Source organism: Equus caballus, chromosome 31, assembly GCF_041296265.1.
Source record: "Equus caballus isolate H_3958 breed thoroughbred chromosome 31, TB-T2T, whole genome shotgun sequence".
Lineage (NCBI taxonomy): Eukaryota > Metazoa > Chordata > Mammalia > Perissodactyla > Equidae > Equus > Equus caballus.
In genome coordinates this window covers 11,970,979-11,997,516 of record NC_091714.1, presented here as the reverse complement: position 1 = coordinate 11,997,516, position 26,538 = coordinate 11,970,979, and positions in this window count along the sequence as shown.

Sequence of the window (26,538 nt, the reverse complement as noted above, 5' to 3'; positions counted from 1 at the left end):
TTCAATAGATAAATTAAACAAACAGGTTAGATACAATTGAAGAAAGAATTGAAAAACTAGAAGATAAATCTGAGTTAATTACCCAGAATACAGAATGCAAGGAAAAAATATAGAAAAATACTGAAGCAGGATTAAAAGATACAGAAAATAGAATATAAAGTCATAATCTATCTAACAAGAGTTTATGAAGAGACAATAATTAAAATTTGGGAGGAGGAATATTCAAAGATAGATTGAACTGAAAATTTTTCAGAATCATTGAAAAACATGAGTCATCAGATTAAAAATTCACAAGGAGGGGCCGGCCTGGTGGTGCAGCGGTTAAGTTCACTTGTTCTGCCCTGGTTCGGATCTTTGGTGTGGACCTACGTATGCACCGCTTGTCAAGCCATGCTGTGGCAGGTGTCCCACATATAAAGTAGAGGAAGATGGACACAGAGGTTAGCTCAGGGCCAGTCTTCCTAAAAAAAACAAAAAAAAAAAAACAAGGCACGAGTCCTGAACAGGATAAATAAAAATAAATTTCAAACCAATGAAAGAAAAAGTATTAAAAATAATCAGCAATAAGGCACTTCATGTCCAATGAGATAGAAATTAGAATAACAGTAGATTTGTCAACAGAGAAAACATAGATTAAAAAAAACAATGGAATCGTATTCTCAAAGCTTTGAGGGAAATGAGATTCTACACATATCAAAACTACTATTCAAATGTGAGGTTAAAAATTTTTTCAGACAGAAAGTGATTTTTCTGCCTAAAGTTCTTCACTAATAGTAAAGAAAAGCAACAAGGAACAAAGGAGTAGTATTCCAGGAAAAAATGTTGAATTTAGGCAATTGGTATGCATGTGGGTAAGTGTACACAAATATCAAGTGACTAAAACAATAATAAAGATGACGATTACGTTTGGGAGCTGAAAAGCAGGATAGAACGAAAATACCAGATAACAATAATTTAAAAAGTAGAAGAGTAGAATTAAAACTTTCGAAAAAATCACAATGCATTTTGAACAAATTCTCATTGTTCAGAAGGATGGTAAACATATTGTTTAAATTCAATTTGTGAATTCAAGTTGACAGATTAAAAATTTGAGCAGATATCCTAGAGTAAATGAAATAGAAGGTAACTTAGAAAGTCCAGGAAAAAAGTATATAAATAAAACAGGCTCAATTCTGTAAAGTTAAATATATATATATTTGTGGACCAAGCTATTTTACCCTAGAAAACTTGGATGCAAACATAAATGAATACATACATACTTACATACATAAGCTATATGAGAGTTTAATTGTATCTCGTATTTCTTATATCTCCTATATCCATATATAAAGGAATAGTACTATATCCTATATATGGCACAGAAAAAGTAAAGTGTAAAATATAAAAGAGAATAGACTTTCCAAGCTCCCTCTGAGAATGAAGCACCAGAATTGACTGGAGCTTTAGCTAAATAAAACACTTTCTTTCTTTAAAAAATACTGATTTGAAAGAAATATTGTAATATCTGTTAAATCTGGTTTGGTCGATGCATGGATGTCTTATATATTATTTTCTGTACTTTGCTGTATATTTAAATCAATTTAGACTTAAAAATAACATTTAAAAAAGAAAGCCTTTTTCATATCCAAATTACATAAATTAGATAAATGTTTTGAAACAGATTGCTTCAAACAGTTTGCTACTCAAAAACTACTTAGCCAAAACTTATACATCTAAAGCAAATGACATCCTTTTTAAAGTAGTTTGGCTAAAGGATAAACACTTCTTCCAATGATACTCCAATTGTTCGAAACAATTTTAGAATCCATCTTTTGTAATTTCCTAAAGCACTTTGTTGTGATGAGCTACCATGAAAACAATATTACTTTATATTCAAATCTTGTGTATTACTTCGTGAGCATCCAGCCACAATTTCTGAGGCGTGAGCTGTGGTCAGGCCCTGGACAATTAGCACTCAATGCTGAGCAGGACTTGGTGCCTGTTGTCATGGGGCTGACAGTATAGAAGTCTCCAGATAACTCTAGACCATTCTGAATACAAAATTCATCTTAAAAAGGGAACTATAAGCCATTGGGGAGATAGCATAGTTTCATATATGAGGAAAGAACCAAAAAAGGTGTAAAACATGAAATAGCCCTTAAGTCCAAAGAACATGAAGAAACAAATTTCAAGTCATGTGACAATTACAAGAGCAGAATGAAACCAAACAAGAATAAACAAAAACTATGACGTGAAGGGCTTGGAATTCAGAAGGAGACCTGGAAAGAGACAGACAGACAAAAAGAAAGACTCTCAGAAAGACTGTCATAAAGAGAGATACTAAGTGGTAGTCCTAACTCTGTGCTTTCAAAGGCCATCTCTGAGAAACAGCATTAAGAAGGAGAAAGACCAAAAAGAAAGATAATTTGCCATGATAACTTTCAAATGCCACCTCTATGAAATGGCAGATATATAACCCAGCAACTGTAAATGCCATTTGCTTTGTACTATATCCAGCCTTCTAATTCCAATTAAGTACGCAGAATTCTTTGACATAAGCAGAGCTCAAAAGGACAAATTTCCAACACTCTCTTACAAGAATTCATTAGAACTTTATCTTTCAGATCTGGCTGCAAAAATCCTTGACTGCCTAGCACATGATGGAGCGTCCTTCCTAAGGAAGATAACCATTTTTAACTTGATGTCTAGGAGCCTGTTCCAAAACAAGATGGAAATTGCTTCCTGAAAGTTTCAGTTAAAACGGTGTAATGAATGTCACAGCCGATCTCAAATATTATAGTTTGTCATATGTTTATCCCCAAAGAAATCTGCAATAAAATCCCACAGTGTGCAAGATAAACACAATCGAGTGCACAGGGTAGCGACTAAGAGTGTAGACTCCCAACTCAGACAGGCCTGGGCTCATTTCCTGCCTCAGCGGCTTGGCAGGAATGCAGCTCTGAGCCAGCTTTCCAGTGAGTGGGCCTCAGTGTCCCCATCTGTTAAGTATGGCAAACAACACCTACTTGTACAGGTAATCTGGGGGAAATAGATTGGGTAGGTAAAATATTTGGCCCCGTCCAGCTGGAGTCAACGCTCAATCACTGCTTGCAGGGGTCTCCATGACAGCAGTGGCAGTGGCAGAGTAGTGCTGTGGATGTAGTAATGACCACCATCACTGTTATCCTCACGCTTAATTTGGCTGTGACCATCCAGCTCCGTGCAGACCATTTCCACAGGGAAGGCCCCCCTGACCTTCAGCGTACATCTGGTGCCTCTGCCACAGGCTCGCGTTCAAGCTTTATTTTATATTTGTAGTTGGCTTGTGTTGCCTCCTCAACTGTGGCTAAACACCCTTGCACCTACGTGCAACGCCTAGAGCTGAAGCTGACACAGTTATCATCCGGCAAGAGCAGCTTTCAGGAAAGTATTGAATCCCAGATGACTGAATGATAAATGAACAATAATTATCAATGATTAAATTTATAATTGGCTCCCCAAAACCTTGTGCATCTGTTTCCGTAACAAGGACCTGCCCAGCGGTGGAAACAAGGGCACGCTCCCCTTAGACAGTATTGGAACGCTAAGGCGTTCACTCTGCTCTCCAAGTTGAATGTCTTTGATTTCATCCAGTATGTGTTTATCTCAAGAAAGCAGTCTTATGTCCCTAATAAAAAGAGAAAGAACTGTTGGGAGAAAGAACTGGAGCATGTAGCAACTACACAGTTTGAGAAAGACAGAAAGAGAAACAGAACTTCGCATTCGTCCAGGTGCCAGCCATCTGCACACCTACAGCCAAATCTTATTTTTTATGTCACAATCGTATTCTTTCAAATAAGGTGGCAACTTAGTGTTCCTTCAGTAACTAGGAGAAAGAACGGGGATAGGATATACTGTGAAGGCAAAAATGTCTGACTGTGACCTTAGATTACAAAGGGAGTAAATAACAGCAATGCATCATGTAAGCAGAATAAATGCATACCCTTCTCGCCACCCACCCTCCACATTCTAGTTCCTGAAGGTAATACATTGGAGCGAAAATCTGAATACTAAATGCTATACTCTAGCAAAAAGAAATGAAAATGCAGAAAGCCAACCCTATTTGGCCACAGATCTCAACCCTGGTCACAATTAGAACTAACGTAGAGTGGTTCTGAAAAACATTATATATCTGAGGTTCACCCCAAAAGTTCTGACCCCAAGTAATTCTAGGGGGTAGCGAGGGTTGAGAACCACAGTCTTAATTCCTCTTATGATAAACCATTAATTAGCATCCATGGACTGATTCATTAGGAAATATATACTTTTCTCAGTAGGTTATAAAAAGATTTTCCTGTTTTAATATATTAATGTTCTAAGCAACGAGGAGAAACAGCTATGTACCCGCCAATCAAGAGACACAAAGAGCTTTAAAAGACAAGTTACACCTCAAAAAGTCTTTTTTTGTGGCTAAACGAGTGTACAGAGGGGGAGGAGAAGGTTGGAGCTGTCATATTAGAACCTCCTACAGAGGTTTTTCAAAGTGCCAATTTGTGGCATTAGCCTCTCCCTCAAAAATCCAGATGAGAACTTCCTTGCAGTCCCAGCGAGTGTGTGAGGGCGAACCCCAGCCATCTCACTAGCTCTAGATCCACTTGTGCTCCTGGTGGCTGACCAGCGTCTTACATAGATCTTCTCTAGAATTCTGAGTCCTGGTGAAAGGTGAGAGAAACCAGGTGGTTGCTGCCACCTTAGCAGACTGCTGGTGTCCCATCCCATTTGCTCTCAGACTCAACTCACTTCACACCTCACTGGGACTCTAGGTGGTGGGAACCACACAACTTGCTACCCTTGGACTCTTACTGGATGTCAAGAGGGCTGAGGGCCCGTGAAGTTTCAGAAGTGTGGGATCTACGGAGAGAAACACTGGTAGTTATTAATTCATCCTTGATCAATATTCCCTGGGCTCCAGGACAATGTCTATTAGCACCCCAACATATTTGATTAATTTCTTAGACGGATTATGAGGCAATCCAATGATTCACAGATTGAACTTCACCCTCTCCACTGAGCGGAGTTTAAGAGAACTCTAAGTCATTCTTGGGCTAGGTTTATCCGCTAGAGAAGATGAAGTCTGTTCTTTCCCTACTCATTGCAGAGCTCCTGAGATTTATTTCCTAAATTTTTATCAGGCTCTTCAGCTTCTCTGCCGAAGAGTGTGTGATGTCTTTCCTGTATTCAAAATAGCTCTCGACTGATTGGCCATTTGCCTCTGAAGATGAGATTCTGTTTTCTCCATCATTAATAACACTTGTGTTTTTCTAATTTCTATTTGAGGGTAACAGAGATAAAGTGAGTAAGTGCAAGCAGATTTTTAACAAAATGTCTCACAAATGGTTCATTGGGCAAGTCCTTATGAAGTAAACTGGGCAAATACGATGCCTTTGTTAGGTTTCTAATGTACCAACGTGCTATAGCTTTATTTGATGAAAGACTGTTCAACGCTGGGTTATCAACAAAATATGAATTATAGGTAATCATCTCATCAGAGATAAGGTCTTCATGTTTTAAAAATATAAATCCTACCGTAAGGAAAGCTTCTATTTTCAAAGAGGAGTCTTTTCTGATTACTCTTAAAACTGCAGTTATTCTCAAATGCCCTAGAGAAAGCAGTTGTTGAATCCTACGCAGAACTATGGCTTCAAAAATCAGTACTTATACTTTCCCTTTCAGCCCAGCAGGGCCACCCAAGTGACATTTCCGGGGAATAGAATCAACTTCCAGTAAATTAGCAAACTAACACCACAAACAGAAATATTCAATTGAATATTTATAAGAAATAAAAAATTGAAGGTATATTGAAAAGGGAATGGCTTTTTATTGTTGAAATGCCTAATGCTCCTAGCTATTAGTTTAAACTAAAAATCAGGATGTTGTTGGGAGGGGAGTATAATTAACATTTTATGAGTAACTGTGCAGTAGTGTTTGTTATTATTAAAGGAAAAGAGAAAAGGAAATACTCCCCAAGTGCCCTGTGTTCATTTCGATTTCCAGTGAGAGATTTTCACGGTGTTTGGTAGCGTAGTGGAAAGAGCACGGAGCTAGGAGTCAGGAAACCTGAGTTTGGCCAGCGGCCTCTTGGCCTTGATTTCCTCCTCCATCAAATGAGAAAGAGGGCTGGGCTAGACATTTCTCCCATGTGTCTGGTCACTTGCCAAGACTCTTCCTCAGCGATCTGGTTCAGGTGTGGGAGACCCACGTGGAGCGTTCTGGGATTAAATCTCACAAGTGCAGCGTTTAGCTCAGGTAAAACTCATCTATAGGTCAAAACATTAAAGGACTAGCAGTGCTTAGTACAAGAGAGAAAGCGAGGGAGATTCGCCCGAAATCATGAGAACTGAGGTGTCATATTCATAGAGGCAACAAGGAGCACCACTGAGCCGAAGTCACCTAAAATATAGGCATCTAGACGGTGCATTTCTGAAAGAGAGATACAGCATAATGTGAAGGTTTCTACGGTGATTCAGGGACATCCACAAGCTTGGGCTCTGACTTCCATTTTCAGCCATGCCATCCCTGCTCAGTCAATTTTAAATGTCACAGTTCACTGGCTAAACCATATTTGAAAATATGTTTTAATTACATATTCTAACGCTGTGTACTAGAACCTGGCGAATGTGTATTTGTTCCCAATTTCTATATCTGTTCATGCCTCTGCCGTCTTCCCTGCACCCAGTTTCAAAAGCCCATGTCCATCATGACCCAGCTTGTCAATCCTTTATACTTGCTAAACTGCCATATCCACTTCCTGAGCACAATCACCTAAATCACGACAATGGCCTTTTCTCTAGACTCCTAGCGTCCAGTTTATTTCTTCCTCAATTCATTCTGCAGTGCTGGTCAAACTAACCTTTCTGGTTACCCTGTTATGCACTTTCACAAAATCATACTTTTGATTAATTATTTCTATGTAATGATGTCAATTCCTTAGCCAGAGTTGGAAGGTTCTCAATAATTTGAACTCAACATAGCATTACAAATTATCTTATTCTGTTTGTCTGTTCCTATCACAGGATGGAGCCAAGCTAGGATTGTTCCCATAACATGTATGTGAGCCCATGCTTCTTTTGTCTGATTTGTCATACATATTCTTTGACATATGTTATGAATCTCTATCCATTTGCATTTATTGAAAAAGAGATAAAACTACATAATCTTGTTTTTCTAGCACAATTATTTCTATTTTTATATAGCCCTTTTTCTTTTACTTTTACTTATTCATACATATTTTCATAAATACAGTCAATTTTACATATATTTTTGTATTCTAGTTATAATCTCTTTTCACTTGGCCAGATAATCTTCATAGTTTTTATTTTAATAGTTAACATAATTTTCCATCCAGCAGATGTGCCATAATTCAGCTAACCATTCTTCTATCATTAGACATTTTGGTTGTTTCTAATTTTCAGCTATTATAAATAAAGCCGCAATCTTTAGCTATTATAAATAATGATGCAATTAATAGCTCCATATATAAATTCTCCCTTGGGTTTATCACCTTTGGATAACTTTCCAGGAGTAAATTAGGCCAAAGATATAAAATTTTTATGGCTTTTTGATATCCACTGACAAATTGTTTTCCCAAAAGGTTATACCAATTTATACCACCACCAATAATATACATAGTACACTATTTTTACTGTATATTTGCTTGCTCAAAAAAACCAACTAAACCAAATTAGTATATTAATTTTCATATGTTTGGTACAAGGAAGTATAATTTTTTTCATATTTTATTTATTGATTGAATTTTCTTTTTATGTGAAATGTTTGCATTATTGGCTGGCTAAATTTGTAAATTTCAAAAAGGCATAGGCCATATTAGTCTTATTCTCCACTCCATAACATAGCTCAGTGCCTTTCCTGGGACATAGATAGCACTCAGTATGTATTTGTGCTGCAAATAAACACATTTACTTTTTGAGGCCTTAATATGTTTTGACCAATGTATAGGAGCTCTTTATATGCTATAGGTATTAATCTTTTGTTACAGTTAAAGCAAATACCTTTCCTTTTATTTTAGTTATAATTATTTAAGGAAACAAAAAATTTGCAGTAGAAAGTATTGCTATTCTCTTTGTACATTCTTATATGGTCTCCAAACCTAAAAGTTATACTCTATAGAGATGAGAACATAGAAATTAAAATTTTTGCTTGTTTTCTGTTTTCTGTTAAGGCTTCCTTTTGGGGATAAACTCTTGCTATTCTTCAAGACCTGTCCTAAATGCATCCTTTCCCGATTCTGCCTGGGTGTTGGGCTATTTACCCAACTAAAGGCTTACAACTGAAGCCTTTAGTTTGGAGGCCACCTGGGGCCTCAGCTGTGCTCCTGGGTATGGGACCACTTTTACCAGCAGGAAAGATTTAAATTAATCCACCAACACTTCAAGATTCAGGATTAAGTCAGCATTGCGGCTACTTTAGCCATAAACCGTTATTCCAGCAATAACAACAAAGCTGCTGCTATGATCCCACGCTGGGGTACCTGACATTTTAATATGATTATTTTGATAGAGGGGCATTTTGACAAGGATATTTTGATGTGACCCAGAAAAGCAAATCATTAAATTTTAGGTACATTTCAATTACCAAGAAAGAGCGTGTAGTAGATACTCTCAACCCATCTGTCAGCCCCACTCCACCTGTCTGTCATCACTGGTCCTTATCCTATCTATCCCTGGACATCACAGCAAAATCAAAATAATGATTAGGTCAAATACTCCAGCTTTGTGATGGTCTATCCTGGTCTTAGTAATTGAATTTTCATTTTGTGTTTCCATCTTTGACATCTTTTCAGTATCAAAACCTACCTCGATCTAGAAAAGCTCTTCTGATTCTCCTCAGTGTCCTCTCCTATCAGACTGATTGTCTGCCTCCAACTTCAAACAGTGCCCCTTCCTGAGTTCCTGTCACACGCAGCTGATGGATGCAGTACTCTGTCACCATGTCTTGGATACTCCCACATGACATTTTCAGCCTCTCTGCTGGACCTCCCCTTCTGCGTCTTCTATTGTGCAAGTCCATCATCACATCTCATTTTTTCGGAACCGCCAGGACAGCTGTATTTTTGTCAACTCCATCCTGAAATATGGCTGCCTCTTCCTTGCCTCTTTCTTTGTACCCACTCCAGTCCAAGATTCCACCCCTGTCCTGCCCTCCAGGGAGTCCCAAACCATCGATTAATTCCCATTCTTCTCAACCTCTGTGGCACTGGCCTAACTTATGTTATACTCAAGTCATTTTTATTGCAGCTTAGCTCATTTCCAATAGATTGCAAACTCCTAGAAAGTGTGCAACAGCCATTCTATTTCATATTTATATTTTCCTAAGTCACATTGACTCACATATGCTTTTGCACAAAAAAATGTTTTTTGAAATAATACATTAATTTTGTCCCACCATCCTTCTCTGAGCTTTCTCTTTGTACCTCAAAACCCCTCAGCTTCAGTCAAATGTCTCTCTTATGATCTACTGAATCTTAGTTTATACTACTTCTCCAAGAGGGAAAAAAAACACTGAAACAATAAGCAAAAACAGCCTTCTTTCTATTTCTGTAAATCTGTGCTTCTTGCCAGGCATCTGACATCTCCCTTCTCCATGAGGCATTCTCCCACCTAAACGTATACTGCTTACCTGCCTCCCCATTTGACATCCCCTCTCTTCTACTCACAATGTTATGCTTTATATTTCAGCCCAGTCTTCCGTTTAGCCCCTTGCAATCTGAACAGAATAGGTGTAGGAAGATGCAAGAAAAAACTTCATGAAGGCAGTGCTGATAAGCCAAGTACTTGGTGATTTTAAAAAATTTTTTGTTTGATTTTACGTTATTTTTAGTGGAGGTTATAAATTTGCTTGATCCACTCACACTGCCTCATACTGTTACCCTAGTTAGTGAATTTGCAAAACAGCTAGTAGAAATAGGGTTACATGCTTTGCTCATAGATTGGGAAAGTCAACTGACTCCTGGGAAAACAAGAAATAAATAATGTTGCTTCATTATCCCGAAGTTGGCAGAACCATCATCTCTACCGAGAAAAATTCTCATCCATTAACATAACATCTGTTTTATGTATTTCATAGAGGCCTCAATTGCAAATAATGGACAACCCATTTAGTTTTATTTCTGGGTATGTCCTTATCAGGAACTCAAATACATAATAATAATCTTTTATTTATTGTGCTGACACAATGTGCACATACGCATTAGATATTATTGTTCATCCTTCGTAAATGTTAGTGCTGCTGATTTGGTTACTATCAGTGGTATTACCAAGGCTGTATAGATCAAAACAAACATTGCAATTTTTTGCTTCATGCTCTGTGCACAGCCCACACAGGCAAGGAAATGAAGAGACCTTACAAAATGCAGGCACGTTGTTCTGTAACCTCCACCCACATTGGACAAATGTTCCTTAAAATCATTTAAAAGTGACAAGATTACACTCCCAGGATTACCAAAATAAGATAAGGCCTTCATGGTGAAATAAAAATTCTGATAAATGAAAAAGCAAAAACTTAGCTGCAGAGTTGAAATAGAGATCTTATTTTGACCAAAATACTCACCCTTTGTCTCAAGTGACGTGTTTCAAGGGAAACAGTAATTCCACACTGTCCTCCTACTCATGAAACGGCTGTGTGGTCTTGAACTGTTTATTGTGTCTTGCCGAGAATTAAGGTTTAATGTGAATAGGAAGGCAAGCACTAACTCCAGGGAGTGGGTGCCAATTGCCAAGGCCAACGTGAACAAAGAACTCCAGGACAAATCTTTACACATATCAAATTCTCCCTGAGAAAGAAAACCTTCATCCATTTGATACTATGTTTTTAAATTCTCTTAAGTTTTTGCTATTTATTACGGCCTTTGATATATTTTTTAAGCAGCTCATAGTTTATTATATAAAGACTTCTAAAGTATCTTTATCTCATTTGATTTCCCAAATACACTATAAAATAAGCTGGTAGTTTTATTGACCTTACTTGAAGAGAGAGGAAACAGATTGTGAGTGTTGGAGCAACAAGCACCAGGATAGATCAGTGGAAAATGGCAGAGCTGGAATGTAAATCCACATCTCTGACTCCCGGACTCCTGCTTTTTCAGGTTATACTGCATTGCTATTTTTTTATTATTATTATTGAGGTCATAATAGTTTATAACATTGTGAAATTTCAGTTGTATATTATTTTTCAGGCAACATATAAATGTGCCCCTTCACCCCTTGTGCCCACCCCCCAACCCACTTCCCCCTAGTAACCACTAAACTGTTCTCTTTGTCCATGTGTTTGCTTATCTTCCACCTATGAGTGAAATCACACAGTGTTTGTCTCTCTCTCTCTGGCTTATTTCACTTAACATAATACCCTCAGGGTCCATCCATGTTCTTGCAAATGGGACAATTTTTTCTTTTTCTATGGCTGAGTAGTATTCCATTGTATATATATATATATACCTCACATCTTCTTTATCCATCATCAGTTGATGGGCACTTGGGTTGTTTCCATGTCTTGGCTATGATGAATAATGCTGCAATGAACATAAGGGTGCATAAGTCTCTTTGAACTGTTGATTTCAAGTTCTCTGTATAAATACCCAGTAGTGGGATGGCTGGGTCATACAGTATTTCTATTTTTAATTTTTTGAGAAGTCTCCGTACTGTTTTCCATAGCGGCTGCACCAGTTTGCATTCCCACTAGAAGTGTGTGCGGGTTCCCTTTTCTCCACATCCTCTCCAACATTTGTTGTTTTGTGTCTTGGTGATTATAGTCATTCTAATGGGTGTAAAGTGAGCTCTAAGTGTAGTTTTGATTTGCATTTCCCTGATGACTAGTGATGTTGAACATCTTTTCATGTACCTATTGGCCATCTGCATATCTTCTTTGGAAAAATGTTTGTTCATCTCCTCTGCCCCTTTTTTTTTGTGAGGAAGATTGGCCCCTGAGCTAACATCTGTTGCCAATCTTCCTCTATTTTATGTGGGATGCCACCACAACATGGCTTGATGAGTGGTGCTAAGGCCACGCTTGGGATCCGAACCTGTGAACCCAGGGCCACTGAAGTGGAGCCAAAGAACTTAACTATTATGTGACCAGGCCAGCACCCCCAATTTTTTGACCAGTTTGTTTGTATTTTTGTTGTTGAGTTGTGTGAGTTCTTTATATATAACAGAGATTAATCCCTTGGCAGATATATGATTTGAAAATATTTTCTCCCAGTTGGTGGATTGTCTTTGTTTTATCCCTGGTTTCCCTTGCCTTGAAGAAGCTCTTTAATCTGATGAAGTCCCACTTGTTTATTTTTTCTTTGTTTCCCTTGTCTGAGTAGACATGATATTCGAAAAGGTCCTTTTAAGACCGATGTCAAAGAGTGTACTGCCTGTATTTTCTCCTAGAATGCTGCATTGCTTTTGCCTGGATAAATACATAAACAGTTTGACCCAGTCTTCCTCAAAAAGCTGAACTCAACATGGAGACTTTGACATAGTCCTCATCTTAAAGCAATGGTGTCTTCTTTTGCTGAATGAGTTTCCTTAGGAATTAGTGTTTATACCCTTCTGATAAAACACTCCAGGGTGCGTATTACAGATGAGCCTTTGCAGTTTTGCAAACTGATATGCCTTTGCAGTTAATGGCACTCAGTCAAAACTACCAGGGCATGTCATTATTAGGTCATAATACTCACCCTGGAGTGTCTTACAACTTAATTGTTCCCTCTTCCATTCCACAAACCAGCAAAAGACATATTTTACTAATGTTTCTGCTTTGTTAATGAGTTCAGAATGGATGAACACATGTGTTCTGCCTGTTCCATCAAACATGTATCCAGAAATAAATGCAGGCCGCGTAATTCCCAATTCCAGCTTGCATATTTTGCTACAAAAAGTTTGGCATAGCTCTGACACTCCTGAAAGTGAAGATCTGGCATGCAACATCTCTCTGAATATTCAGACACTGAGAACTCATGAGACGTCCCCTTCTGCCAATGTCCTTAGCGTTTATTTCCTGATCATCATCTGTTTTTCTGCTGAAAATTTCCATCAAGAGAGTTATATTTTAATCTGGACTAAAACCCACAATAGACTATTCTTAATCTTTTGACTACATAGCTAGTTGTCCCTTAATGGCTATTTAAGCTTAGATGTTTTTTCTTACCCACATCCACCAACACTCTTCAATCAGAATAGGAAATTCATTATGCACTACTAGGTTTGAATTCTTCTACCACAAAGTCATACTCTCCTTACGAAAACATTTTAGATAACAAGCAAAAGGCTGAGAAGTTACAGGAAGAAGTAACTGACCCACCTATGCGTGGTTCTGAAGTATGGCTGCCTGGCAATAGACGGCATAGCTGTTCAAATAAGCATGAAATCAGAACCCAAGATGAGGGCTTGATCTTCAGGTTTCCTCATGATTGTATGTAGTAGTGACCCGTGGGGCTGAATCCCTCCCACTACTTCCAAAGTCCTTGGTGAAGGCAATAGAAACTTGAGGCTCCACGTCAATAAAACAAATGTTGTTGGGAAGCTATCTAAGGGAAACATCTCTTGGAAAGTTTGTGGTGAAGAGAAATTGACTTTTGATGGAGTTGTATAATCCTGGTCCTTAACAGAATAATAAGTAACTTATCACAAGTAAAGAGATGGACTTAGTAATTTTGAAACTTCCCACAAAGCTAAGTTTCCATGTGGCTTCATTGGAGAATTCTATCAAACATTTAAAGAGGAATTAATACCAATTCTTCACAAGCTTTTCCAAAATACAAAAGGAATACTTCTCGACTCATTCTGTGAGGCTTGTAATACCCTGATACCAAAACCAGACAAAGACATCACAAGAAAAGAAAACTACAGACCAATATTCCTTCTGAACATAAATGCAAAAATCCTCATCAAAATACTACCAAACCAAATCCAGCAAAATATAAAAAAGGTTATACACCACGACCCAGTGGGATTTATCCAGAACAAAGTTGGATTACCATCTGAAAAACAATTGTATAATACAATATATTAATAAAATAAAGGACAAAAACCACAGTTATCTCAATAGAGAAAAGTTATTTGACAAAATTCAATACCTTTTCATAATAGAACTACTTGAGAAAGTAGGAATTGAAGGGAACTTACTCAATCTGATAAAGGCCATCTAAAATATCCCACCGCTAATATTATACTTAATGGCAAAAGGTGAATGCTGAATGATTTCCCCATAAGTTCAAGATGTCTACTCTCCTCTTTTCTATTCAACATTGTACTAAAGGTTATAGCCAGGGCAATTAAGCAAGAAAAAGAAATCAAAGGCATCTAGATTGGAATGGAAAATGTAAAGGTATGTCTATTCACAAACAACATGATCGTGTTTATAGACTATACTAAGAAATCCACTAAAAACTTACTAGAAGGAATAAACAAATTTTGCAAGGTTGAGAGGATGCAAGATCAACATACAAAAGTTAATTGTACTTCTACACATTGGTAATAAACAATCCAAAAATGAAATTAAGAAAACAATTTCATTTACTATAGCACCAAAAAGAATAAAATACTTCAGAATAGTGTCAAGAAAAAAGTGCAATACTTGTACTTTTGTAAACTACAAAACATTGTTGAAAAAAATTGAAGATCTAAATAAAAGACATCATACATTTATGGACTGGAAGACAATATCAAATTAATCTACAGTTTTAACACAATTTCTGTCAAAGTATCACCTGGCTTTTTTTTTTTTTTTTTTGCAGAAATTGACAAGCAAATCCTAAACCGCATATGGAAATGCAAGGAAGCCAGAATACCCACAACAATCTTGAACAGAAGAATTAAGTTGGAGGATTCATATTTTCCAATCTCAAAACTTACTAGAAAGCTACAGTAATCAAGACACTGTGGCACTGGCAGAAGGATAAATATTTAATCAATGAAATAGAACTGGGAGTCCAGAATAAACATTTATGTTTATGGTTAATTGATTTTCAACAAGTGTGCGAAGATAATTCAACAAAGGAAAAATAATCTTTTCAACAAATTACACTGGGACAACTGGATATCTACATGCAAAAGAATGAGGTTGAACCTCTAACTCACGTCATACACAAAAATTACCTCAAAATGGGTTACACAGCTAAACGTAAGAGCTAAAACTATAAAACTCTAGAAACAAGCAAACGAAACAATCCTCATAATCTTAGGTTAGGTCATAGCTTCTTAGGCATAACACCAAAAGCACAAAAGAGAAAAAAATAATGGATAAATTGGACTTCACCAAAATTTAAAACTTTTGTGCTTCAAAGGACACTATTGAGAAAGTGAAAAAACAGCCCAAAGAGTGGGGGGAAATGCTTGAAAATCATATAGCTGACAAGAGACTTCTATCCAGAATAAATGAAAAACTCTTACAACTCACTAATAAAAAGACAAATAACATAAAATATGGGCAAAGGATCTGAATAAGCTTTTCAAAGAATATATACAATGATCAATAAGCACATGAAAAGATGATCAACATCATTAGTAATTAGGGAAATACAAATGAAAACCAAAAGAGATACCACTTCACACCTACTGAGATAGCTAAGATAAAAAAGACAGACAACGACAAGTGTTAGGATGTGGAGAAATTGGAGTCGTAAACTGCTGATGGCAATGCAAAATGATGCAGTGACTTTGGAAAACAGTTTGGCAGTTTCTCAAAATGTTAAATATAGTTACCATTTGACCCTGCAATTCCACTCCTATATACATACCCCCAAAGTGAAAAGATATGTCCACAAAAAAACTTGTATATGAACATTCAAAACAGTATTTTGCGTAATAGCCAAAAAGTCGAAAAAAAACAAATGTCCATCAATTGATGAATGGTGCTAAACAGTAAGTTAATATCCACACAATGGAATATAGTCAACAATAAAAAGAAAGGAAGCACTGACACCTACAACACGGATGAACCTCAAAAATATATGCAAAGTGAAAGAAGCCAGTCACAAAAGACCACGTATTATATGATTCCATTTATATGACATGTCCAGAGTTGGCAAACCCATAGACAGAAAATAGATTAGAGATTGCCTGGAGCTGGAGATGGGAGCGTCTCCTAGAGGAGCGTCTCCTAGAGAGTACAGAGTTTATTTTTAGGGTGATGAAAATACTCTAACATCAGATTTCGGTGATGGAGTAGTGATGGTATATATCTGTGAATATACTAAAAACTACTGAATCGTACACTTTAAATGGGTGGATATTATGGCATACGAATTATATTTCAGTAAAGTTGTTGAAAAAAAGAAATTGTAACACTGAGGAGTGCAATGAAATGAAATCACATACTGTCAGCAGTGTGAGGGCCTAGAAATAATCTAGTCAAGTGAGGACAGCAAGTAAGAATTTACATCTGAAGAATGTGAAGAATTGTTTCCAACGGAAACAAATCTGAAATATCTTTGTGGTTTGGCAAAAAGACTTATCTTTCCGTTGTAAACTAGGAAACATGGAAGATGATTAAAAACTCTGGGGAAACAAATAACTGTAGATAAAAGATAATGATCACAGCATGTGGAAAACCAAGATATGTCACAATTTTAAGAAATTAACACATATAAGGAAAGATAATCCATTTAACCTTAGAACTCAGAATATTTTTATTCAAAGGGCTAAACTTAGTGACTCAGGGTTTTAGTAGTTTCCTATCAGTGATCTAACATAGATCTACAATAAATTATATTTGTATAAGGATGTTATTAAAACTTTGTAAATTACATTGCTTTCCAGTTTATAGAATTAATCCCACAGACAAGGCACAGAAGAGTTACACGTATCGACTAAAATGTGAATGTGTAAAGCTTGAAACTAAGGACATTACTTCCCTCTTTGTCTCACATAGGAGAAAATCAAGAGATTTGCGTTAAGTTTACAGATGAAGAATCAGGAGAATAGTTATCTTATTTTAAAATTTTAAAGTAAGCAAAAGAAAAACTGAAACTGATTTTTAGAAGTTAATAAAACTCAAGGGCTCTTCAAAGGGGAGGATATTTATTTGCTGCCTAAAGTTTTCAAAACAAGAAATATAGGTTAAAACATATTATTTCGGATTGTAAAGTTTAAAGGATAAAAACAAAAATTTTTAGATGGTTGCCTCTGAAAAGTGTAACTGGGGTGAGGGGTGAGTAATTTTACCTTTCATTTACGGAGGTGATGTAACATTAGAGGTTTTAGGGATCATGAACACGTGTTACTCTTAGGAAAGTAAAAGTATTAGCAACGATATTAAATTGAAGTCTTTTCCCCCAAAAACCTAGAAAACTATAAGGAATTATTTTCAAACAAACAAAAGTAAAACACACCTCATTAGAAAACTATGGCTGATGGGGTGCCCAGTCTGTCTTCCACACTTTGCTTTGGTAATTTGAGTTCTACGGATCTCAGTCTCTCAAAAGGAACCATTTCTTGGGCGGCTTAGGGTCTCAGGACATTTTCTCAGGACTGAACCACGCAGCAAAGAGGTTCAATGCCTCGGGCTTTGGGGAATCCTGGCCGCATGCGCAGTACCAGGCAATGTGGTGGTAGGCTCCGAGGACCCCAGGCTCTCTCCGTGTTCAGCCCACAGAGAATTCCCTTTTCCTGAGATTGTCCTCTCATTAAGGTTATCCGTCCAGCAGTTGATAGCACTGAACCCTTTTATCAGGCCCACTTGGTAATTATAAAATATTTGCAATTATACAATATGCTAATTCTTAGGCGTCTACAAACAGCTTAATCAATTGAGTGCATTTTATTATTTCTAGTCTAAACATTATGGACTCACATGAAGTTTCTGAGATCAGTAAATTATTCTAGATTGTTAAACTGCTGCCAACCAATCAGAAGTTTTATTTGAATTTATTAGGCTTGCTACATTATTTAGCCAGCAAGATTGAGCAAAACAACAGAAAGGAAGAGGGATCCTGGAGTCACACTGTGAAGCTTGATGGTTGCCGTGAATTACAGAGGGGAAGCCATCTAAATTCCGGAGGAACCGGCTTCACCTGAAACCTTCACTGTCAAGTTGAAATTAATGTTAAGCCAGACTCTTGAGGCATCTGGACTTCTTAGAAGCATTGTTTCCCGTGTCATAGTGTTTGGTTGGGTGTGTGCGTGCGTGTGGTGGGTGACTAGACATCTGTGTTGTAGCGGTATGTGTATGCATGTGTGGTGTCTGTGTTTTCAGCTACTCTATTGAGAAAGAAAGAAGGAAATATTTTTCCATGCCCATCAGGGCCTCCAGGGATGCACCACATTTGATCATCCCAAAATAGAGCAAGAGATGAAGTGCTCTGCCAGTATTTATATTTAAATTCGTTCGGCAAGAGCCACATACAGTCACGCATTGCTTAATGAGGGGATACGTTCTGAGAAATGTGTCATTAGGCAAATTCGTCTTTGTATGAGCAACATAGAGTGTACTTACACAAACCTAGATGGTATAGCCTACTACACACCCAGGCTATGGGTATAGTGTATTGCTTCCAGGCTACAATCCTGTATAGCATGTTACTGTCCTGAATATTGTAGGCGATTTTAACACAATGGTATTTGCTTATCAAAACATATCTAAACATAGAGAAGGTACAGTAAAAATATAGTATAAAAGTTAAAAAATGGCACACCTGTCTAGGGCACTTACCATGAATGGAGCTTGCAGAACTGGAAGTTGCTCTGGGTGAGTCAGTGAGTGAGTGGTGAGTGCATGTGAAGGCTAGGACATCGCTGGACACTGCTGTAGGCTTTATAAACACTGTGCGCTTAGGTGACACTAAATTTATAAAAAATAATTTTCTTTCTTCAATAATAAATTAATCGTAGCTTACTGTAACTTTTTTACTTTATAAACTTTTCAATTTGCTTAAGCTTTTTGACTCTTTTGTAATAACACTTAGCTTAAAACAAATACATTGTACAGCAGTAAAAATATTTTTTCTTTCTATCCTTATTCTATAAGATATTTTCTATTTTTAAGGTTTTTTTAAATTTTTCTTTTACTTCTTAAACTTTTTGGTTAAACTAAGACACAAACACACACATTAGCCTACGCCTACACAGGGTCAGGATCATCAATATCATTGTCTTTCACCTCCACATCTTGTCCCAGTGGAAGGTCTTCAAGGGCCATAACAGACATGAAGCTGTCATCTCCTACGATAACAATGCTTTCTTCCGGAATATCTCCTGAAGGACCCGCCTGAGGCTTTTCTTGAGGAAGTGTTACTCTTTTCAGAAATACGTCCATGGTGGTTTGCTTGGTTTGTTTCTTTTTTTCATCATAGATTTGCTTGTAAGCAGATAATGCACCTTGAACATTCTTCTCTATTCATGAAAACATTTTGGTTTTGGGGTCCATGTTTTCAAACTTTTTAAGGAGCCTGTTGAGGTCTGAAAAGCTTCTGCTAAACGCTCCACTGTGAATTTTCTTGGAGATTTTTCTTCTTTTTCTTTTCCTGCAGTTTTCTTTTCTCTTACTTCTTCAGCTACATGTTTCTATTCCAGTTCCAAGAATTTCTCATTATTTAATTCCTCAGGAACCACCTCTAGGAGCTGCACAGTGTCATCCTCATCCACACCCAGCTTAAAGTTGTTTGCCATCTCAACTACAGCCTTCTCGATTTTTGCAAGCTCCTCATTTTTGACAAATCCTTTGAAGTCATAGATGAACTTCTTAAGTGTCTTCTTCCAGATGCCATTCATACACTCTGTGGTGACATCACCCTAAGCCCAATCAAGGTTCTTGATGCAGTCACAGATAATTCAATCTTTCCAGAATTGCATCAGTGTTTTCTCAGTTCCAGCAATAGCCTGCACAAGAGTCCTCCTCCGTTAGTAGGCCTCAGAAGCTGCTATAACTGCTTGACCCATTGGTTGATCAAAGAGGTGGTATTTGACGATCTTAAATACCTCCCTCTGTCAGATCACCAAGGATTTCAATGTGTAGCCTGCAGCGTTGCCCCCAAGAAAGATTGTTATCCTGTCCTTAAAAGCCTTGAAACCTGGCATTGACTTGGCCTCCTTATGGATGAAAGTCTTTTCAGGTATCCATTTCCAGAACAGGGAGGTTTCATCCATATTAAATATTTGCTCTGGCAAGTAATATTCCTCCACAATCCTTTTGTCTAGGTTTTCCAAAAGTTCTTCAGCTGCCTTCACATCAGCGCTTGCAGACTCACCCCTCACTTTCACATTATATAATGAATAATGATTCTTGAATGGTTTAAACCACCCAGAGCTAGCAGGAAATTCAATATCATAGTCAGATCCAACCTTTTCTTTAAATATCACAAACAAACTTTTGGCTTTGGCCATGATCGTCATGGTGCTGACGGGGATACGGTTCTGTGTCTGGTCATCAATCTAGGTCATTTGAAGTTTCTCCATGTCTGACATAAGCCCTTCTCAAATTTTTGTTTGTCTCCTTGCCTTCAATAAAGCAAATCCTTGAACAGTTTCCATTACTTTGCTTTTGTTCTTCAAGATCCTAGCTATGGTGGAATGGGCCCTTCCTGACTGGGGAGCAATAACCATCACTGATTTTCCACCTTCATAGTCCTTAATCACTTTTAATTTGTTTCCAGGTCAATCACTCAATGTGACCTTTTACTGGCAACATTAGCAGTGGATTTTGTATGCTTAGGGGCCATGATGAACAAAACAACACAAGATTAAATGAAACATGAGAGAAAATCATGTGATCAAGAGATGTGATAAACACAAGACGTATGAGGCTGTTGATGGCATAACACAGCATACTATTTTACAGTAAACTTTTTTCTATAAGTAGAAAGAATACACGCTAAAATAAAATAAAAAGTATAATCTTATAAATACATAACCCAGTAACATAGTCGTTTATTATCAAGTAATATGTACTATGTAATTGTATGTGCTATACTTTTATACAACTGGCAGTGCAGTAGGCTTATTTACACTAGCATCATCACAAACACATGAATACTGCATTGTGCTATGACTTTATGACAGCTGCAACATCACTAGGTGATAAGAATTTTTCAGCTCCATATAATCTTATGGGACCACCATCGTCTTTGGAGTACGTTGTTGACCAAAATCTTGTTATGTAGTGTGTGACAGTATTCCCAAATATAAGGCAAGCCTTTTACCCACCCCCAAATTAACCCTCCCTGTATTCCAATTTTTACAAAGTCTTTTATACAACTGGGTATATCCCTCCCTTGGTGACTTCATTTTTTAACGTCCGAGTAGTCTTTTGAGAAAACATATTTCCTCAAAACCTCTTTGAACAATGCTAGTTTGGGATGCTTATGAAAATCATGATTAAACAGGTTTAAAATATTTTTAAAAGATAAATTTAATACCACTTTAGCCATTATTCCTGAGGGCATAATCTCCTGGTTTCTAGGGCTAGATGTTTTAATAAGTCAATTAGGCTGCATTTTAAAAAGTAATATACTCCGTGGTTATGTTATGTGGGTCATGAAAACATTCTCATGGCACAAAGTGGAAACTTTTTCCTAATGTTCAAATGTATTTGTAACCTGGGATCAAACTTCGGCCAGCACATGCCCAGGTGAAAGGAATGCTCAGAGGGAGAAAGTCAAATACCACATGATCTCACTCATAAGTAGAAGATAAAAACAGCAACAAACAAACACATAGCATTGGATATTGGATTGGTCGTTACCATAGGGGAAGGAGGGAGGGGAGAGGGAAAAGGGGTGACTAGGCTCACATGTGAGGGAATGGACTATAATTAGTTTTCAGGTGGTGAACATGATGAAATCCACACAGAATTAGAAATATATGATGATGTACATCCGAAAATATATAAATAAATAAATAAAAATTGTACTTAGAAATGAAAATGATATGCTGTACAGCAATGCTTCTCAAACCTTCATGTGCATGCTTGTCTGGGAATCCTGCTAAAAACGGAGCTTCTGATTCAGAGTTTGTGATGTTTAATGCCAGTGCTGCTGGTCTCAGGACCCCGTTTTGAATATCAAGACTCTAGAATGCTTTGTTAGGTGGCTCAAAAGTCAACTTTAATGAAGATGAAGACACGATGTCAACTATGCAGGTGAAGAGTTGGGTAAATTGTTTTCATGTAAAGTGAACGTGGAAAAACCAGTGCGCACGCCCACGCACAAATGTAGTCATGCGTTGTATAATGACGTGTTCAGCAACCACAGACTGCGTGGACAATGGTGGTTCCACATTAGTACTATATAGCCTAGGTGTGTAGTAAGTGATACCATCTAAGATTATGTAAGTACACTCTATGATGTTCACACAATGATGAAATAGCCTAATGATTCATTTCTCAGAATGGCATCCCCCTCCTTAAGAGACGCATGACTGTACGTATAAACCTAATGTGTGATTTTTAAATATACAAATATGATTAACTATAAGTGAAACAAGAAGGCATTTGACTGTTCAATCCACATTTCTAAATGTTTATATATATTTAAGTTGTCTGAAATATTTTTGTGTGGGATACAGGCAGACTGCTTTCTATTCGTGGTCATATGGATGGCATTCCTCCCAAAAATTTCCTGCTCTGCTTCACAGATCTGAGAGACACAGCCAAATTAGAATTTTTTTGCTGATCAGTTATTTGAACTGGAATAAAATGGGAATGTTTAGATCTCTTCTGGTCAATGATTAAATAGGATAGAATGATGAATTGACTCATTTCTGCCACATAATGAAAGAAAGTAGCACATGTTTTTAAAAATAAGATGCCTCAGGAATATGTGATAGTCCAGATTTTAAAACAATTGTACATAATAGGAGAAGAGGAGAAAGAAAAAACTCTTACCGCGAAGTTATATAAACCTCAGGACCAGAACTCAAACAGGAGGTGGGGTTGTCTCAGAAGGGACGGCTACTACAACAAAGGCATTTTTTAAGAGAGAAAAATAAATATGAAAATTACAGACCAGTTAAAGCTAAATAAAAATAAGGCCTTCCAAACATATTTTCAGCTAACTTCAAAATGTTTTTAGAAAAAAATTCCAACTCTGTATTTTTACCACTACAGACACAAAGTTAGCCTGCCCTCAAAAGTTTCTTTCCACCTTAGGTCTCTATTTTGTTGGAGGGAGGGTTTTTTTTTACTTTTTGTTTTTGAGGAAGATTACCCCTGAGCTAACATCTGCCACCAATCTTCCTCCTTTTGCTGAGGAAGACTGGCCCTGAGCTAACATCTGTGCCCATCTTCCTTTACTTTATATGTGGGATGCTGCCACTGCATGGCTTGATAAGCAGTGCTAGGTCTGCACCCAGGATCTGAACCAGCGAACCCCGGGCCGCTGAAGCAGAGTGTGTAAACTTAACCACTGCGCCACCGGCTGGCCTCCATGGAGCTGTTCTAAGAGCAAATTCTGGCTGTATTTTCTAAAAATTTTCACATGGTGGAATAGAAAATACTATTGCTATAATAACTGCCCTAGAATTTAACTCTGTATTTACATGTGAAAAGTAAGAAAAATTTGTGAATGTAATTGATTAAAATTATTTTTGCCTCAGTTGTGAACCAGGTTAATTGGCCTAGTCATAGAAATGAAAAATTAATGCAAATTTATAATATTGTACTTTGCTTCAGCAATGAGATCATTTGCAGCAGAAAAGATCAAAAGCCCCATAATTCTGGTTTTATATATTTTTTAACACTCAAAAAACTATTTCTATAAAAATATTTAAGTATCTGGAGTGCTTAAATCGGAGTAGAAGAAAAGAGTTGCCTAAAAACAAATACAGTTGTACTGCTTGCAAAAAAAGTAGAGTTACAACAAACCAATTAGATGTGGGGGAGGGGTAGAGAAAAGAATGTTAACACTGTAAAAATTATCTTTCAAAAATAATGATATCACAGTTGGTATTGTAAGAGATCCTAGTTATAATCACTGTTTCTGTCCTTAACGTGATTCCAAAAATGTGTTAATTTTAGAGAAATGATCAGCTGAGCTTAAATTACTGTGTTAATGTCACCCACAAATAAATGAACTTGAAATGGTTAAACAGCAAAACATTAGGCAGCATTGTTCAGATTTTAAGGAAACCCTGCCACAATCTATTATATTATTTGTGGTTAGTTGTTTATAGAATTGTATTTCAGTATATAGTTTTCAGTCTATAGTGTAGGATGAGATCTCGGTCTTTCTATTGTCGTTATAAAATCCTAAATTTAAATGCTTCTTAATGCACATGAACTTAATCGACTCCAAGAGATAATTACCTTTAACACGCTAGTGTCCAAAAGGATAAAACAGATCACTATTAGAAGAGAAAACGTAAAGAACTAACAAATGTGAAAACATTCATCTTCACTGTTAATGAAGGGTAAGATTAAAGACAAAAATGAAATAGTTTGCAAGTTGGACCTCTTTCTACACAATTGGTAGGAGTACAAAACAGTTTAAACTTTTTAGTACCATTTGACAATATGTATGAAGAGCCTTAAGAATGGATGTACCCGTTGGCTTAGTATTGAGGCTTCTAGGAATCTAACAACAAAATAACGCGATGCAAACAAAATTTGTGAATAAATATATTAACACAGGATTGCTTTCAATAGCTTAAAATTAGAAATAACTCAAATGTCCAAAAATCAATTATATATTAAATAAGTTATGATATATCTGTAAATTAAGCCATTTTATGTGGATTATGCTTTTGAAAAATTTTAATGACATAAGAACGTGACAAAAAGAAAACTATACATTTATTAAATATCATATTTATGAATATATACATATTCATAGTTACACATATATAGAAAAAGAGGTTGGATGGAAACTCATCAATTTTTTTCTTGTTTTTTCTTCTTCATCTTATTTTGTAATTTGCTAGTTCCTTTTCCAACATCACTTACAGGATGTAGTGCTTTTGGAGTCAGAAGAAAACTCGACAACAGAATGTAAGTGAGTGTACGTTATAGTTTCCAGAGAAGGCAAAAGAATTAAGATGCACCCATTACAGGATGGGTCCTAATTTATACCAGTTGGAATGTGGTCCACAATAAGCCACTGCAGCAACATTTTTCAATAATAAGTCTTTGTAGTGGGGCTTCTTTTTTAGTAATTTTCAGAACCTAGTTCTCAAAATTCCTTCAGCTATTCAGTACCAGATTCTGAATTCACAGATGAAACATTTATACTTCTTAAAATCACCAGTCTGTCGTGGGGGAGCGCCTGTACGAAGAAATCTGATTTGTACATTTCTCCTTACATTTTTGCATCCTGATTTCCATGAGCTCCTTAACGCTGCCCATGAGTCACCATTACCTTCAGATCTGGCTCAATTGCTGATTGCTTTCAAAAATCCTGCCGCTAAGAAGGGACCCTGGAGAAACATTCCAGTCATGTAGGCACCATAACTTTTAAAACCACTTTTAAGGCCTTGGCTTCAAACCTAACTTTCTGATTTGGCTTATAACAAGATGCTTGCAATGTAATGTCATTGCTTTCAAGAAAGATGGCAAAAGAACTATTAATGACACTAATTAAGATGTGTGAATATCATTTAGATACTCCTCCTTGTTGCTTTCCAAGAACAAGCTATGTTACCTAACACATTAATTCGTAATGATACAAGTGCATATCGTTCAACTACAAGGTCAGTTTTTAAAGCAGGGCTTTTATTATTAATGTTTTCTAAGTTCCTACACAGGCCATGTAGAGATTCCATTAACAAACCTTAGTGTGCTCCTCTTTAACCCCATTATAGTTGTATCCTCTCCCACTCATCCCAAAGAGTATGGTATTGTGGGTTGGAGCATTTCAAACCTTTATCCAGCCTTAAAAATAATTTCTAAAGGATTGTGTACACACACAGAACCTATCTGTTTAATTGTTTGCGTTTTTAAATGAGACCTGACTGGTCTATTTGACCAATCATGTAAAATCAAAATGCTATTTATCTGAAACCCACTACTCATGTATCCAGCATGTCAGCCTAAAGTAAGTTTTGTGTCTCTAAAGTGAAACCTAGCATGGGAAACAAAAGAATATTGAAGTCTAATCCTGCCTAAGACAATGGCCTGCTTATTTCCTTGGAGTTCTACGTGACATAGACTGGTAGGGCTAGAAGAAAATTTTGGCCTCAACAACTCATGTCACAAAAGAGGAAATGGAGGCTCAGAAAGTCCGGTCCCAGCACCAGCAAACAAATGTCACATGTTCAGTGTGAGACCTCCATCTCTCAGATTCAATGAAGACGAATGACAGCCTCGTACATGCCAGATCCCTCATACCCCTGCCTCTATTTAATCAGTAAATGCCTACGATTGTCACTCAGGCAATAGAGACCCACATTTATACATCCCTTGGTAGCACTCAAGGGTTCTCACATTTATGACTTTAGATAATTCTCACAATGGTTATGCGACATGTGTATTATCCCTAATCTATAATTGCATGTCTACGAAGTTCCTTCTGTTGTAGTCACATGTAAAAGACTACTTGCTTAGCTACACAACTCTTGGGACTTTTTTTCTCCCCTTAGAAATCTCCATAGCAAT